General features: G+C 34.9%; 1 protein-coding gene across 6 annotated transcripts in view; it reads left to right on the top strand.

Annotated features, from left to right (window-relative positions):
• The window catches only part of LOC145674466 (clavesin-2-like), a 396,132-nt gene that overhangs the window by 32,079 nt on the left and 346,018 nt on the right, over positions 1–18,035 (top strand). The window contains exon 2 of one of the 6 annotated variants that reach the window (XM_081744556.1): positions 16,291–16,444. The exons of the other annotated variants lie outside the window; for them this stretch is intronic. The gene's annotated coding sequence lies outside the window, so the exon portion shown is untranslated. The remainder of the gene's footprint in view (positions 1–16,290; positions 16,445–18,035) is intronic. 6 annotated transcript variants of the gene reach the window in all.

The raw sequence follows: 18,035 nt of genomic DNA, 5'->3' as shown, positions 1-18,035 counted from the left end.
CGTGGGTCAATAGAGAGATTATTTGGCTCTTAACTCGTCACTTTGTCGTTGTAAATAAGAAATGACTTTTTCCGTCAAGGGTTTTTGCAACACACGTTAGGGTTGTTGAAATGCTGATAAAAAAACAGGGGCTTATAAATCTTTTTAGGTGAAGAAAAAAATAATAAAACGTGAAATTTAGCCGGAAAGTGTTTATATCTGTAGTATAAAGCACACATTTAGGTTATATGTTAAACATTGACAGAAATCCCTCATCATTTTACTGACAATCTCTTGCACTTTTAACAAACTTTCAATTACGCTTTTTCATAATTATGGCTCAGTTCCCGCAGCGACTTCTTAAAGTCTTTCTTCAGCAAATGAATTGTTGGTTACTTCTTAGAGGAAGAAGCCTCATCATTTCAGATTGTACGATTTCTGTTACCAATTCTGGTAACCGATTAACTTCTAAATTCTCTGCAAATCTTTCGGTATATTTGTACTAGTTTTCACGTAGTAACTCATTATTTGTTCATGTAGTGATTTATAACAATTGTTTGCAAAGTCATGTCATGGCAGTTAAGATTAAACTTCTCAGGGCTAACGGCTCAAGGGCTAAGGCAGCAGTTTAAACCTCCGTAGCTCGGCTTCTAATTAACCTAGAGAGATGATTTTGGTGTCTCTCTCTTTAAGAAGGATGAAACTTTCCAATGGTGTGCATTTGATTTACGTCGGGGGGTCTCGCAGCGGAAGGGTAGGGGGAAAATACGGATATTTTTAGTTTTTTTTTTTTTTTTTTTTTTTTTTTTTTTTTTAGTTTCCTCACCCCCTTAGCACTTGCAGCGAGAGGAAACTTATCCCTAATTTGTCACAGAGGTATAAACCATACCTCGTTGGAAAGCTTATGGGACACAGATTCCAACGAGATGACTTTTGTGCTCCCGTGGTCAACCAAAAGAAGAAGAAGAAGAAATTTAAAAATCGAGAAAAATTTAAAAAACGTATTTTCTCGAAGTTTGTGGGGCTATGGCAACACTGTTGTTTGTCATACGAAGAGAGGCACAAAACTTAACTTGTTGGATTCTGTGTCTCTTGAGCTTTTCAATGAGGTATGACGCATATATCTGGAACAGTTAGGGGCATTGCAAGGGCTGCCAACGTCAGAGTAGACGACAGTACATCGAAAAATATACAGGATGGTCCACGTAGGTACGATATTCCGAATTTTTTTTTGCTCCATTGTTATGAGAAGTTTTTTTTTTTTTTTTGAACAATGATCACCAATGTCTGACGTGTTTGTGAAACTCTTTTTTTTCTTGCGTACGACAGATAACGGTGTTGCTATAGTCCTACAAACTTCGAAAAAATGTATTTTCTTTTCAAATTTTTAATTTTCTTCTATTCTTCTTTTACGCGTTGGGTACGGCTTGGGCACGGGGGGCACAAAAATTACCTCGTTGGAATCTGTGTCCCATAAGATTTCAAACGATGTATGGCTTATATCTTTGTGACAGTTAGGGGAATCGCTAGGGCTGCCAACATCAGGATAGACTTAAATATATATTTCGAATAATATGTACAGAGTGATTCTCGTAGGAAAGTCGTTCGGAACTTGGTATTTGAACTGTCGCCCTTCATTTTTTTTTTTTTTACATGATTATACCCAATGTCTGGCGTACACGTGGAAGTATTTTTTCCTGCGTACAAGTTACAGTGTTGCCAGCCTCTCACAAATTTCCAAAAACAAAATAATTCTCAACTTTTAAAAATTTCTTCGTGTACGGGTTTGGGACTGGGAGCACGAAAGTTAGCTCGTTAGAATCTGTGTTCCATAATCTTTACAACGAGGTATGGTTATTGTCCCGGTGACAATTAGAAGGGGGTGAAAGGGCCACCAACGTAAATGTCTACTATTTTCTTGAAATCCCTGTCTGTCCTGAAAAGGTTACCACGACGAAAATGGCGCATGATTGAAACTGCGATCATGTTAGAACACCATCCAGTATTGTATTAAAATTAGCGCTGTCTGTGCATAGGAGTCATATGGAACAAAATGGAACAAAAACTGCTGATTTTCTATGCTTTAAATGTCAAAGTCATCCCAGATATGAAGTAAATTATTTTAAAACCGTACTTCCTACACTTCTTTTCGGAGCCCTGCATCCGCATGTTTAAGTGATGAGAGTAATAGCATAAATACTTTACCAGCAGCCAGTAATTGCATTGTCTGTGTGCTACGAAAAGTATGCTCAGTTACATGATATACAAAATTAAGAAAAAAATGAATGACAGGACTGAGAATCGAACCCGGGTCTCCGGCATATCATATTGTCGTGGTTAACACATTGGCACGGTGAAGCGAAGACCCGAATTTTTTTTCCTTCCAATCCTGTGTTTTCACCCTTTATAATTGAATTCGGGTCTATAAAGGAATTAGTTATATAAAATCGGTCATTTCTTCTACTTTTTGCGAAAACTGTTCGCCATTATAATGTGGAAATAGTCTGTGTTATAATATTCCGTGCATCGAATGTACTTTTATCTAGATTTTGTACTAAATGCATCTTTCGCGGCTTTAACATTGGGTGAGATGGGATCCATCGTCTCAGAAATACGAGAATTTTGTTTCGTTGTGTTCTGTCTTCTTTTCATCTTCTATTTATCTTCCCTGAACCTGTTCCGTAATGCCTTTCGTAAAAGAATGGAGCAACAGGAATTTCTTAGATTATGTTGGAAATAAACAAGTTTGAAAGATAACTGTCCCAAGTATTCTTGAAATGCAGTAGTAGTTTGAGCAATCAATCCCATTATTACCTTTATTCTTAATATATTGCGAAATAATATTGAAATTCGTATTAGTTTTTTTTATTTTATTTTTTTTAATTTGTGTTAAGTACAAGATGTTATTAATTACACTGCCCAACTGATTAAAACTTTTTCTATACCTCCGCGATCAAAATATGTGATTCTTAAGGAAACGGTCACGCTGATTTCGAACATTACCATAAGAATGACGTCTGGTTCAAAAGATATGAACAGATTTATTATTCACCAGGGTTGGCTGGTTTAAACCAAAAAACGAAAAATGTTCGTAAAAGTGTAAGTGTTTGTAAAATCTTGATGAACACACATTTGTGGGTTATCACGTTACACTCCCGTATATTATTCGTATTATATTCAGACCTAAATTCCCCATTCATTACTCAAAAAGCAACTTTTTTTTTTATATATATATAAGTTTATAAATGTTTGTTTTGTGATTATTTTTTTTTTTTTTTTTGTAGTTGTTATTATTGTTATGTAATTGCAATCAAAGAAAAATTCTAAATATTGTTTCGTTTCAATGTTTACTATTGATAAAATACATCGAAATGCCGTACTTTTGTGTGTGTGTGTGGGGGGGGGGGTCATACAGACCCCACGAGAGGCATTTAGTGAAATGAGAAGTATCTTTGGTATCTATTTATGTATAAATGAGTCTGATCCAAAGTGGACTCAAATCATTCGTATCTTTATTCACTTTTCTTACTGATATGCAAATTAAGTCGTTGTATTTCTTTAATTTGCACCAATAAAAGTCGTTGTTAACTAACTTGGACTAAATTAGTTCTTCTGTACTCCATAGTACTTTGCAATTGTCCATATGTAATTCTGTATAATGGTTTCACTTGTGCAACTGTTTATCTTTATGTCCTTCTGAAATGACTCTTGACAGTTATGTTAAGAAGCATGTAAAGATCAGTACAACGTTTTATTTTATTTTATTTTATTTTTTTTATCAAGATTCCTTCGTGAGTGAGTCGGCAGACGTATTGCATTTTTGGCCAATTAGTCCTGATTCCGAGTTCAAATGGAGGACAATTACTCTCGGATGTAACTCAAGAAGCAGTTTTTATTCCGCTTTAAGCTTTATGTGACCCCTTCCAGCATAACCCGGTTGTTGCATAATAACACCAACGCGAAACAAACTTATTTCTCTCCATATATGATATGAATATATAGAGCAAATTGTTTAAACTAAAATAAACCTGGTTTAAACAAAAACAAAAAAAAATTTTTTTTTTTTTTCAATAAAAACCATGGTTTTTGCCAACCCTGTTATTCACATTATATACAGAATAACCTCGATGATCCGATACAGTTTTCGGGATATTTCTCAGCTTCTATTCAACCAATTTACAGCAAATTTGGAAAGTAAGCTTCTAGGGCTATCTAAAATTTGAAACAGATCGGTTGAAAGGGGCTGAGAAGTAGCCCGGAAACTGTGTCGGATAATCGTGGTCTTACTGTATTATACGTATATTAAAACGTTTCGATACAAATTATTACATGATTAAAAGTTTAACACATTTATAAAATCATGAAACTCTCTTTTTAAATCAGCTTACTAATATGAATTCATCATCATAGGTATTCTGCCTTTATTGGCAGGTCACTTGCCGCAGCTCAGAAGCTTCTATGCTCCACGGTCCTCCGCTAACTTCTTCGTCTTCGCGTATGATCTTTCTGTTTTTATATCATCCATTAATTGTAATCTCCTTCGCCCCCTCCCTCTCTTTCCCGCCACCATATCCTCTAGGACGTCCCTCATGATACAATCTCTTCTTACGCAATGCCCCAACCAGTTTCTCCTCCTCTTCCTAATAATATCTAAAAGTGTTCTTTTCTCACCCACCATTTCTAACACTCTCTCATTCGTTTTCCGCTCGACCCAACTAATTCTTTCCATTCTTCACCACACCCACATTTCGAAGGCTTCCAGTCGATTTTCATCACCTTTACGTAATGTCCACGTTTCCGCCCCATACAGTACAACACTCCACACGAAACATTTTATGAGTCTTTTTCTCAACTCTTTATTCAAGGTCCCACAAAACAGACTTTTCTTCCTCCTAAAGGCTTCTTTCGCCATTCCTATCCTTGCTTTTATTTCACGTTCGCACTTCATGTTATTACTAAGAATACTACCCAGATATCGAAAACTATTCACTTGTTCTATTTTCTCCCCTCCCACTTTTATATTTGACACAGACCCCTTCGTTCCAATCACCATGGCTTTTGTCTTTCTAACATTTATTTTCATCCCATATTCTTCAAAGCCTTTCCTCATTTTTGCTAAGATTTTATTGATTTTATTTTCAGATTCCGACTAATGTGAATTGATATGCATTAAATCATACGTAACAATGACGTAGAGAAGAACTGAAAATTTTTTTCGGTTCACGGAAATAAGATGTTTACAAAAGGTCTTGGAAATATCTATTCAAACTTCTGATGATGATTTCATTACTAGTGTCCCCCTTTGTCAAGCTATATCTACACTACTGATACCCTAAATTGTAACGAAATATGCCTCTTATCTTCCATACAAACGCTTGTGTTTGTATCTTTTAAGCCAACAGTATGGAACATCGGAACTGATGGCAAAGTATTAACCATTACCAAGCAATATGGCTTTCAAACTAAATTTTGGGAACCGATAAAAAAAATGCCACTCATCTGGATTGTATAAAATATTTATTTTGTTCATCAAACCAGTAACCTCTGTACGGAAACACACATTCTCCTCCATAGCAAAATATTGTGGAAAGGGTTGATGTCTGTGTCGAAACTCAGAAATTTTTTGTACGAGGAGCAAGTAATTTCCATTGCTGTAGTCTAGAACGTAGAAGTTCTAATGCTTCTTTCGACAAATTTAAGTCCCGTGCTAAATAGTTTAAGTCTTCCTCCTCTATTAAATGTGTATCACTGTCAGAGTGTATTGGTATATAGTCCGGATCTTTTGACGTAGAAGTCACTGGCTCCGGTGAAACGTTAGGTTCATTCCATTCATCTTCTTCCACTGTCCATGTGTTATGGGGTACAAATATTGGTAAATCGTCACTGTGAGGCACAGATCGTATGGCCGAAGACATATCAGGATACTAGATGACGTGTTTATTTTTCTAGACATACCCAAGGTCTTAGTCATGCAGAAGTAACAGTCATTAAAGTGGTTGATTGGTATCCTCTACACCATCAGAACAGCAAACGTTTTTTTTTTTTTTTTTTTTTTTTTCATGTAACCACAAACTAAGATTTGTTGTACAAATTATACAGCACTGATGAGGAGCCTATGGCTTGTCCTTGTCACCAAGTCGACAACCGAAGTATAAAGAATAAGCAAGTTTTGTCATGTTATATATTTTCTTTCTTTGTGTTTTGGGTGTAAATCTACTACACACACAACAAAAATTACCCGGATGATTAGTACACGTTCCTCGTGAACCAATTCGTTTCATTTTGTACCAGTAACTCACTTGATACACAGCATAACACTCGATTTCTAAAACAATATACTTCAAACACACTCGCGCGAAGGGATCTTGTCAACAACTCTGAATTCTGACACCTCACACAGGGATTTATTTTTCTTTCAAGGGAAGGAAAACGCGATAAGACGATGGGGCATAGGTTTTCTCACTTTAAGTCGTCAGTAGGCTATAAGAACGAAAATACGAGTACATAGTGATATGCGGCGCGAGTGACCAAATAAATGAAATTTTTATAACCTGAAAGGCTTACAATTAGTGTTGCCAATTTAGGGATTTTCTCGTTAAATCTAGCGATTTAATTGTATATTTTAGAGACAAAATTTGTTTCGTTTACCAGTGTTAAACTAGGGATTTAGCGATTTTTGAAATGTCATGCAACGAATAAACTAGCATTATTTCCATTGCCGTTAATGTTTCCAGCGATTTTTCGCAGTACGTTTAGTGACATTATTCTTAATGTGTTGGTAACACTGCTTATAATTGTTATCTATCTGAAAAATGAGACGAGAATGCTTTGAAAGGCACAATGTTCTTATGGCAAAGTATTTCAAACTTCCACTGTTCTTCGATTCTTCACAGTTAACTGGGCTTACGTTACGTTCTTCAATAAATTTACATGTATGAGCGGAATATATCTCATGCAATATCCCAGAACTGTGACGTGATGTGCAAAAATTATTATTATTATTTTCGTTTTCTACGCACCAAAATCACTCAGAATCACGTATTATTTTCCCGGAGGTAAAAATCATATTGGGCAGTGTTATTTTAAACTAACCGATAATTTTGAGATGGTTCTCGTCATTTGAGCCTGCAACGTCGTATTGATTTGAAAACGTATTCTTCCACAGTAATGAACACGAACTTTCTGAATAAGTACTATCTTTAATATACTAAAAATTCTGAGAAAAATTTTATTATTATTTGATTTCGGCAGTATTTTGAAGAAATGTGAGAAAGTAAGAGCAAAACTGATAAACACTTTCAAATTATTACTATTAATGTTTATGAACTTCCTAATTACGTATCTTCTCCTATGACATGCTTATCTGAAGGAAAACGGAACAAAGTTTAGTGTAATAGTAGAATTCAAATTACAGGTCTCAAAACTAATTTATTCTAAAGATGTTGATTCATTTGAGATAAACAAGAAGTGATTTACAGTGTGATGTTTGTACACATTTCAAATATCTGGCTTTTATATTCTATTTGAAGTTCTTAAATCTGTCAGACATATTTTCTTACAGCTCTTCCCTTCCTTGTTAAAATTGTTAATAAATATTAAAAAGAAAAAAAAAAAAGAAAAAAAAAGTTTCGGCAAATGATTATTGCCATCCTCAGCACAGGTCTTTTCAGAATGTTGATTAAATAAACATTTTCCGGAAAATCTTAATTTTGTTCTCAGCCTAAGTGTGATGTCCAGTGAAGTAAAGGCAGAGATATTTCATTTGTAAGTCAAAAGTTCTGTAGATAAAATTAAATTTCGTCAGTTTTCTACGACCTATTATGTTTATTAGCGAAGTGAGATGAAATATATGTGAAAAAACTGTGAGCATTTCAAAGAGAGATTTCATTATAACTACAGATCATCAGTTTTAGAAGATACTGGTCAGTACCAAGGAAGGAAGATCTTAAAGGTAGAAGGGGAATTCACATGAAAGACTATTGAGACTGCATAAGTGATGGACACTTGAAAAGGTAGTCTGCAATGATGTCGCTCATCATGGAATAGTCGCTTTTTGAAAGGACCTGTGTTGTGGATGACAATAACCAGTTGCCAAAACTAATAAATAAAATTGTGTCTTTTGGACAAGACAAATTTTAACAAGCCGAGGTGCATCGAACTCTCGACGTGCAAAGGTGTAGAACACTGTCTGTTGCCGAGTCGAGCCTGTTCTTGGTCGAACTCACCTACCAAAAATATAGCGATGTTTATCATTCAAACAATGGACTACTTGCCCATCAAATCTCCTTCAGAACCGGCCAGTAGTTACCGAGAAATACAAAGTACTGCAGACACACTCACACATAAACGTGGAGTGGCTCATACGTCGGGGACTAATAGGTATAACACGCATCCTATTGAATCAAGAATCAATCTCCCTCTCACAGAAATCAAATTTCCTGTAGGTAATAATATATTCACGTGTATTTCTTAGAGTAGGTTCTTTTACACGGAACAAAGTCAATTTTATCGTGTAAAAGGGTTTATTACGTCTCTTCCACATTTTAGTTTCTGAGTTGAGTGGACGAACAAATACATTCTCTAAATCTTGGCTATATTCGATTGAGTTCAATTCTTGTGTCAGTTTTCGTGATTTTACCCTCCCTTTTATTTATTATTTTTTCGTCTAGTTTCTGTGTACGTACGTTTGTTCTTATGCAGCTTGTGCGGTAAAATTAATTTTTAGTAATAGTGTGTTAGTTATCGTCCTAATTTGAAAATATATTATTCAGCAAATCATGTGCCTATAAGCAAACAAAGTAGTAACAGTGATTATAATTACATGGGCGCATGTTGAGATATTCTAAAGTAACAAAAAATTGGCTATTTACCAATGAATCCTCCCTTGAAAAATTTAAAGATTTTGACGTTTCGGAATTCTCAGCTGGTTCCTTCCTCAGTGGCAAGGTAAAAAGAATTGAAACGGAAAGGAGATAAAAGGAGTTGTAATGTACCATTACAGTTGAAAGTAATGGCAACTTTTTTTTACGCACCCTGTACCTAGTAAATTTTTTTTATTCGATTTCGGTTTAGTTACACAATTTATTTACTCTCTTTACTTCAAATTAAATGTAATGAATCGAAAGGTTTCATTAGTAACCATATTCCCACTGAATAATATATTTATTTATATTTTGATTAAGTGTAAATCCCATTTTCGCATATACAAGTTGAATAGTAACAAGGTTTATCAGGCCGACGTCATACCAAAAAATAATTCCGTCATTGGATATAAATTTTCTTAATTTCAGACCAATGTAGAATTCAGTCAGGTACCTAACCTTTCCCTCACCCCCTCTCACTAGTCCATAGTCACTTTCAGATCCGGTTACATCTGGATTTGCCAAATTTCTATTCGCTTTGTAATTTCCGCGGCTGGTAGACTCCGACCTCATTGGTGGAATTTTCCAATCCCTGTCGTTTTCGGCGCAATGTTATTATAATAGTCAAGAACGACTCTACGAGCACAGCCGTGGAAATCAACTACGCTATACTGGCTGGTAAAGACGTGGATTTCGAGTGAAAAACAGGTAAAATTTAGACTAAATGTCATCGTAAACGTCGTGTGATCAATCAGGAGCCAGGAAACCCATATTTTTGTTGAAAGAACTGTAAAACCAGAGGAAAATATCTGATTCAGGATTTCGGTTTGCAGGAAGCCATGTTTGCTGCCCAGATAGGATAGACAGTATAGGAAAGTGATTTTTTTTTTTTTTTTGATCTTTTCAAATTCAGTTAGGGATTAGGGACAATACAACCTGGTTTCGTACATATATTATAGTGTGTATAGTAAATGTGATTTTTTTATTAGTCAGTAAGTGCATGTACATGGTGGGTTTCATAGCGGTAATACTAATTATCATAATGGCAGCTTAAGCTAACAAAAAGGGGCTCCTATTCATTTCCAAATTGAACCAGTTCTAGCGGGGGGAATGGGTTAGTTATTATTTATATTAGGGCCTTTTCCCCTCTCAGGGGAAGGGTTCCTCAATAAACCTCGTTAAGGTGCCCCCAGGGCATCAATCTTTAGCAATCATTATGTAAACAATTGGTCAGGTCAATTGGACCTAGGGTTAACTATTCTCATTTTGCCCCCATAAAGTTTAATAGAGCCAACTCTATATACCAAAAAGGAGTACTTTTCCCCAATATGCATGTAATTAAATGGTGTTTGTTTAGTTAGTAGTATTTATGTGTAGTATTTATAGTGGTGTGTAGTTCTTAGTTCTGTGTGAGTGCATGATTTCTATGGTTAGGACATGTAGTTCACATGCATTAGTTTAATACCATTTGTCTAACTCAAAGCACACTAAACGAGAGTAACTATTAGATTTCTGATTAATGAGTACAAGTATATATTTCAGTACACGGTAAATTATGTCTCCACTACAACGCCATCGTGTCCGTTTTCGGTAGTCAATTGTTTGTTGACATTACGACATCGCCTGACTTAGTGATCTAGATTGTTTGATTTTGGCCATTTATTCTCAAATTACATCCCGTGGACATGGTTTTCGGTTCAGATGAAAAAATGAAATCTGTGAGTTTTACGTCCCACGGTTATGCCGGTTAGGCTAAAGGAGACGGTGATGATGAGAGATGAGTGAAATGGTGGAATGAAGAAAGTGGGAGGAAACGGGAGAACCCCGAGAAAACCCACGAGCACGGTGTTTGTCCACCACAAATTTCACTTGGCGGGGGCTGGGATCGAACCCGGGACCCCAAGCACCAGAGGTGAACGCTCTACCACTGAGCCACCGCGCCCCCATCGGTTCAGATGAGTATACATTCATATAAGATAGCATGAGATCTTACTGTACTGAAAATTACAGCTTGCTAGGTCCAGTAGTAATCGAAATATCCACTGAAATAAAGAATGCCTATTTTCTTAATAGAGGTAAAGTCCATATGCTGCTACTATTTGTTTCGAAATGTAGTTTTAAATTCTCTTTTCCCGTGGCTGTAGAAAATTTCCATTGTTGCTTTAGTTTTATCAGCAAATCAGAAATAAATTAATCGTTGAGAATTTAACTTTCAGTAAATACACGTATGATTTTTTTTTTTTAACTGCGAAGTAAATACAATTTGGGTGCTTCGAAACAAAGAGTCCGTGGTTCGATGAATGTTATCGTGTAGTAGTTTGAGCGTGATAGATTGTGATAATTATATATTTATTAGTGTGTAATATAAATATGTGTATGGCCTGCGTGTAAAATGTATGAAATAGGGTGTCTGTAAAATATTACTTCGCGCGAAAATGAGTAAATAATGAATGAATGTAATGCTATATTAATAATATGATATAAAATATGATTGAGATGGTATGACACCTATATTTAAATGGATAGGCCTAGTGTATGTTATATAGTGAGAATATGAATATGTTTACTAAAAATCTCTCGCGTTTTGACTTCTGCACCAGTACATTCATCCAACCGAGTTTGCTATTTGGATAGTAAAGTATAGTTGGGAATTGTATGTTACTTTGCATTTAAGTACCTCATACTAACAGCCCCGGACCTTAAGCCTTTCAACAGATAGGGTAGCATCATGTGGGATTTACTTTTAAAGTTTGACAGAAATGATAATTAAGAAAACTAACTGCTATATCCTGTGATCATCGAAAAGTACAGGTTTCGGTCATTTGTACCTTTAACATTCATTGACTCTCCGAGATTTTTTTTTCTTCGTCGCTTACCTTATTTATTGTGCAGTGTTCATATAGCTAACAGCCCAGTTCGGACTATCCGATTAAATCAACCGCTACTAAATTAATATTTATGTCATTCGCGTACCCGGACGTCGACCTATGACCCTCTTAAGTATTTTCGTTTCTTTTCTCAGTTTAATTAGCTGATGGAAATTAACGACGTCCCAGACTTTGGCATGTCTGCGCAGGGTAGCCATCGGTGATGTTTGGTCGTTGAAATCACCGATCCAAAATTCAGTTTATTTAAATTTTTTTTTTTAATTTTGGCAAATCATTAGTTAGGGATATCTTAGTTATTACTTTTACTCTAGTTTCTTTACTGTCCTTGAACCTTCTTAGTTCTTCTGAGGGGTCGAATATTTTTTTTACTTACTTAGAGATTTCAAAATTGGGGACGCAGTTACCTGGTCCCTTCCCCCTCTCCTTTTATCCTGCTGGTCTGGGCCGGATACGGGGCTCGGATTTCAATCTTACAAGCAAACTCTTGTGGGATTGGGATCTGATGGACACAGACTTGCATCCTTGGCAGCAGGGCCCCCTAGTTTACGTATTTAAGTAAACCACCCTTTTTCGGCATATGTGAATATTTTTGGCTATGAGTTGTTATATATTTAAATTCGATCACTCTTCTGTGTAGTGAGTAGTACTTTAATCTTTCTCCTTTTGTTGGCGCCGCTTTCTCTCTCTTGTCTCTTTCTTCCTTCTTACTTCGAGATTTTTTTTTAAATTTCAACCTTCCCCTCCCCCCCCGGTTTTGAAACTCATGAAAACATACAATATTCATATCACTAATTTCGATCGTATGTACTAACTGAGACATCGAGGAATACAATTCGTGGAGGTATTTCAGAACAACTTACTACCGTTTTTCGCGATATTCAATCCACCACGGGAGAAACTGGCGAGAAGGTACACCATAATTTCAGATTCCCAGAAACTTGTTATTCATTGATCGTACAACTTATACCCGCTGATTACTGATTTCTGGTTTTCTTTGTATTGATTGGTTATATGGTGTATGTATTAGTAGTTTGGGCCCACTAGTTTCGAATAACATTGATTTTTTTTCTCTGTATATACATCTATATATGTACTTACATAGTTTAAAGGGTGCCTGCTCTATTTTGTTGTATTTCCACCTCCTGTGTCAACTTATTAAATAACACCAATTATTTCTTTATACGCGGATCTTAGTAAATTGAGAATTATTATTAATTATCGGGTTTATACATATACATTTCAATGTTGCAACCTTATGAAAAGAAAAATAATTTTGTTAGTCAGGGTTTTTGTTTTGTCTTTGAGCCAATAAAATGTGAATACTTATTGAATATAAAAAGGTTATGTAGAATTTAAACGTCGACGAAATACTGAGATTGATATTAGAGTGAAATTGATTATATTGAGGAATATGAATATATATATATATATATATATATATATATATATATATATATATATATATATACGAGTATGTATGTAAAGGGCTCGGTATTTACTCTGGTTGTTTTAGGTTGCTATAGATTTTTGACACCCGACACTGACCAACTATTTGTGATATACAGTATTACCGCGTAAATTGTAATAAATGACATTTTGTTGAGTTGTTATTGATGTTTGTGACTATTAAAGTTGAATATCATGTTAAATACTGCATGTAAATAGAACAAGTAGCAGGTCGTAAGAAAAGTAAAAATAACCCTAATCCTTATCCAAATTTATTTTGCGAGATCATAGTGAACTCAGTAAACTACGAAACAGTGCGCCCCACCAACGAATCCTTCTATCAGTAATCTATGAAACAAATCCTCCCCTACGACTGGAAACATAACTATTTGGCTTTCGTCAGTTCAGTGACTACAATCTCTTGACTCCACAGTCTATACTGGTAATAAAAATTAAGTGATCTTAAGTTAAACTGATTTTGGCTAATAATTTAGTAATGTGAAAATACAGGACCTACGATGGGTCCATTGAGATATCGTATAATGGAAATAAGTTCCCAATGTTTGGGACTGGACTCGATATTTTAAATCTCGATAAACTTTGAAATTTTATATCAAGTGCGTCAAGTGACGAAATGAAAATTATATATAATATGAAGAAACTAAATTTTTTGTCTGTCGTTAAGACAAACGATTAAATACTCTCATGGACACCAATCATAGTGAATAAAGAGAGTTGAAAAAGGAGTTATTATCGACGTGAGAACAAAGACTCATAAAATTGTCGAAATTTCTCCTCTTGGGACAGAGACTCAATAAAATGCTACTAAAGTTTTTTTTTAAGAATGATTAACCAATTATATTTTTTTTCACAATGATATGTATTCATTGCACTGAATCCTAAATATGTTGACCTTTGAATTTTCTTTTTTTTTTCCTTTATTTTTTGTCTTTCGTCTTTTGTCGAATATTATTTTTTTTAAATGTAATCCAACTTTTAATATCTCTAGAAAGAGAAATGTGTTATTTGATATTGTTGGAAGTAGCAGATTTCTGTGCATGCTTATGAAACATTTTTTTTCTCATGTATCAAATTTTTCCTGTTATGTCAAACTAAGTTTTCTTTTATTGAAATGTAATAAATGTCTATAGAAATGTAGTTAGGTTAGTTTAATTCAACTAAATGTAACCTGAAGTATACACTGTCCTGTATGAATGTGAGTGTGAGTGAAATGTAGGTTTAGTATTAAGTGCACCGATTCTTTTGATATATATATGGGTGAGTTACTATAGTTAATGGTAGTTGGCAATTAAAGTCGTTGAATGTCAATACTAATTTAATTTAAGTTGGCTCTATGAAGGAAGCAAAAAGGACTGAAGTAACCTGAACGAACGATCATCATGGGAGAACTTGGAGAGTCAGAATCTTCGACAAACGTGTGTTGCTCTGATTTTTTTTTTTTTTTTTGTGGTCGATTCTAACATGCCATCAACTTCGTCGTTTATTTTTCAAATATTGGATATTAGTCTAGAACTTCTGGAAATATTGAATAAACGGTTAAATTAAACTTTCTCATCTATCTCAGAGCTAGATTGGGATAATTCGGTAGTTGGGGTTAAATGGATCTAGGTCTGGGATGTATGGGTTAACATGTGTTTACCTTTGATCACCTTAATACCAAACATTCACCCAATAGCTATTGGAAATGATCCCAATTCGATAATTATTCACTTTCCTTTACAATATTTCTAAAAAATATCCAGTAACAGTTCCCTTTTTTTTCTTTCTCTGTTTTTCTTCTCTTCTTATCCCAACTTTCTCTTCTCTTCTTTACTTCTTCTTCTATTTTAATAAAACTGAAAAGGGGGTCGTGACTGGGAATTCCATATATAATAAACACGGTCATGTATTTATTTATTTTATTTTATTTTCTTCAGAAGTCCGATAAAAAGTTTTCTCATTTCGATTGAATCTAGTATGTTCGAAATTAAGAAATCTATATATATAAAAGAGAACGTACAAAATTTTGTCCGCTCATCACGCTAATACGGCTGAACCAATTTCTTTCATTTTTGGGGGGTTATTAGGATTTGGACCCTAGATGGTTTTTATCATATCACTTTAATTTTTAATTACCAGTGTCTTGAGATAATTGACCATTCAAGTGTCCATAACGTACAAATCCTTTGTTATTAGTTCATCATAGGTAAAAATAAACGTATTTATATGCAACCCGCATGACCGTGTCACTCGGCGGGTTAACATAAATGACAGGCGATATACAGCGGAAAATAGCTTGAATCTTCTGTTTAAAATTTTTTAATTGATTTGCTTATTTTTACAGACACTTTTACAATATGCCAGCACCGGGATGACCGCAGCGAAGCGGGGCGGGTTAACATAAATGACAGGCGATATAATGTTAAGATTTACTGCAATCTTCTATGGTTTTTATCATATCACTTGAAAGCGAAAAAGTAAAAATTATCTAAGTAACAAAGTTTATTGCGTTCCGGGGTGACCGCAGCGAAGCGGGGTGAACGCTGCTAGTCTTATATATAAAAGAGAACGTACAAATCCTTTGTTAGCTCATCACGCTAATACGGCTGAACCAATTTCTTTCATTTTTGGGGGGTTATTAAGATTTGGACCCTAGATGGTTTTTATCATATCACTTTAATTTTCAATTACCAGTGTCTTGAGATAATTGACCATTCAAGTGTCCATAACGTACAAATCCTTTGTTAGCTCATCATAGCTAAATCTAACCGTATTTATATGCAACCCACATGACCGTGTCACTCGGCGGGTTAACATAAATGACAGGCGATATAATGTTAACATTTACTCCAATCTTCTATGGTTTTTATCATATCACTTGAAAGCGAAAAAGTAAAAATTATCTAAGTAACAAAGTTTATTGCGTTCCGGGGTGACCCCAGCGAAGCGGGGTGAACGCTGCTAGTGGATAATATATTCCAATATAATTAGACATAAGCCTATAGCTTCATGAATATCTCCCCCCCCCCCACCAGGGGCGAAGGGTTCCCACTCACGATTTATTCCATGCATCTCATATGTTACAGAGCTTTCTTTCTTTTTTCTCCCTTTTTCAGAGTAAAACCAGGAATACATACCACTATATAAAAGTAACGTACAAAAAAGATCCTGAGATGAAACAGAGCAGAGGGAAAAAAGAATGAACTGAATAAAAAAGAACGTGGTGTCTATGTTAGGCTAGTATTGCCAGATCCAAAGTATGCATCAAAGGTAGGTACCCAAGTTCGATCAATGTTGCCAGTATCAAGGATCAATGCAGGTTTGTATTTATGAATAAAGTACGATTCTTTAATTTCCCGTTGTTTTTTTTTTTTTTTTTTTTTTATTTTATTTTATTTTGCTGAACCTATTACCTTAACCTGTTTTATATTATGTGAATGCTGTTTTAGATGAAGCGCTAAACCCGACATGCCTTTTTCTTGTGACTTCTTTGATTGTCTAACATGTTCCTTCACACGCGTGTTAATATTACGTTTAGTTTGGCCAATGTGTGAGGAATCACATTCGCAATGGACGCGGTAAATACCTGCCTTATTTAATGGATCGACAAAATAGCTTTTAAATCCAGTGAGATGTTTTCGTAAACTTTTGGGGGGAAAACTTGAAGCAGATATGTTATGCTTTGCAAGAATACGTTGAATTTTTGTTGAAAGTTGTGGAAAATAAGCAATTCCAATCCAAGTTTTTGCTTCTTTGGAAGTTACCGTTTTGGGGACTTGCAGCGATCTACGTGTTTGATTAAACCATTTTGTAAAATACACAGCCTATAACCGTTTTCTTGTCCTGTTCTATAAAAACTGTATTTCTTCATTGAGATCTTTTTGACGGTCACAAATTAATAATGCTCTACGAAAGAAGTTCTTCCAAATATTGGCCTTGTACATTGGCTGATGAGCTGACTGTTGATGTATGTAAGTAGTGCCTGCATTGGGTTTTCGATATACTTTTGTAATAAATTTATTATGTGATCGGGTAATCAATAGGTCTAGAATTGGAAGGCCGTTATCAGATTCACGTTCAAGGATGAACTTCAGCCTAGGATACTGATTGTTGAATTGTTCAAATATTTGTGGAAGTGTATTTTAGTCACGAACAAGTAGTAGAATATCATTAGCATAACAGTAATATCTAACGTATTTAAATGTGTCGTGCCATAAATAGACGTTTCAATCTGATTTAAAACGATATTTGACAATATTGGAGATAATGTGTTACCCATGGCTAAGCCATCATTCTGAGAAAAGTAATGATCTTCAAATTGGAATATATTAGTCGTTAAACAAACCTCAAATAATTGTATTAAAATATTAGTTTCATAGGTAGAAGCGCCATTTTGTAATAATCAGGCTCGAGTACTATTGATAGTAAGTTCCAGTGGTATGGACGGATACATATCAACAATGTCTATGGAGGCAAGTAAAATGGTATTGGCATTTAGAAATGATGATAATTGTTTTACGTTTAGACTGTTTTTTACAACATATTTAAAACCACTATTGTAATTGCTGAGTTTTTTATATAACCATTTTGATAGTAAATAAGCTGGATGATTGAAACGTGATATGATCGGGCGAAGGGGGATGTCAGGCTTGTGCACCTTCGGAAGACCATAAATAATGGGAAGACTAGGTGCATGTATTTCTATAATATCTTTTTCAATGTCAGTTAAAAGTGGTGAAGAATGAATTGTCGACTGTACCTTCTTAATAACCTGTGGTAACGGATTACAGGGATAAGAAACAAAATTACATTTTTCTGCTATTTTTAAAATACCGGAAGCATATCTTTCTTTTGGCATAAC

This window comes from Thermobia domestica, chromosome 17 (assembly GCF_964235325.1).
Source record: "Thermobia domestica chromosome 17, izTheDome1.hap1.1, whole genome shotgun sequence".
NCBI classification, from domain to species: Eukaryota; Metazoa; Arthropoda; class Insecta; order Zygentoma; family Lepismatidae; genus Thermobia; species Thermobia domestica.
This window is presented reverse-complemented; position numbering and strand designations above follow the sequence as displayed.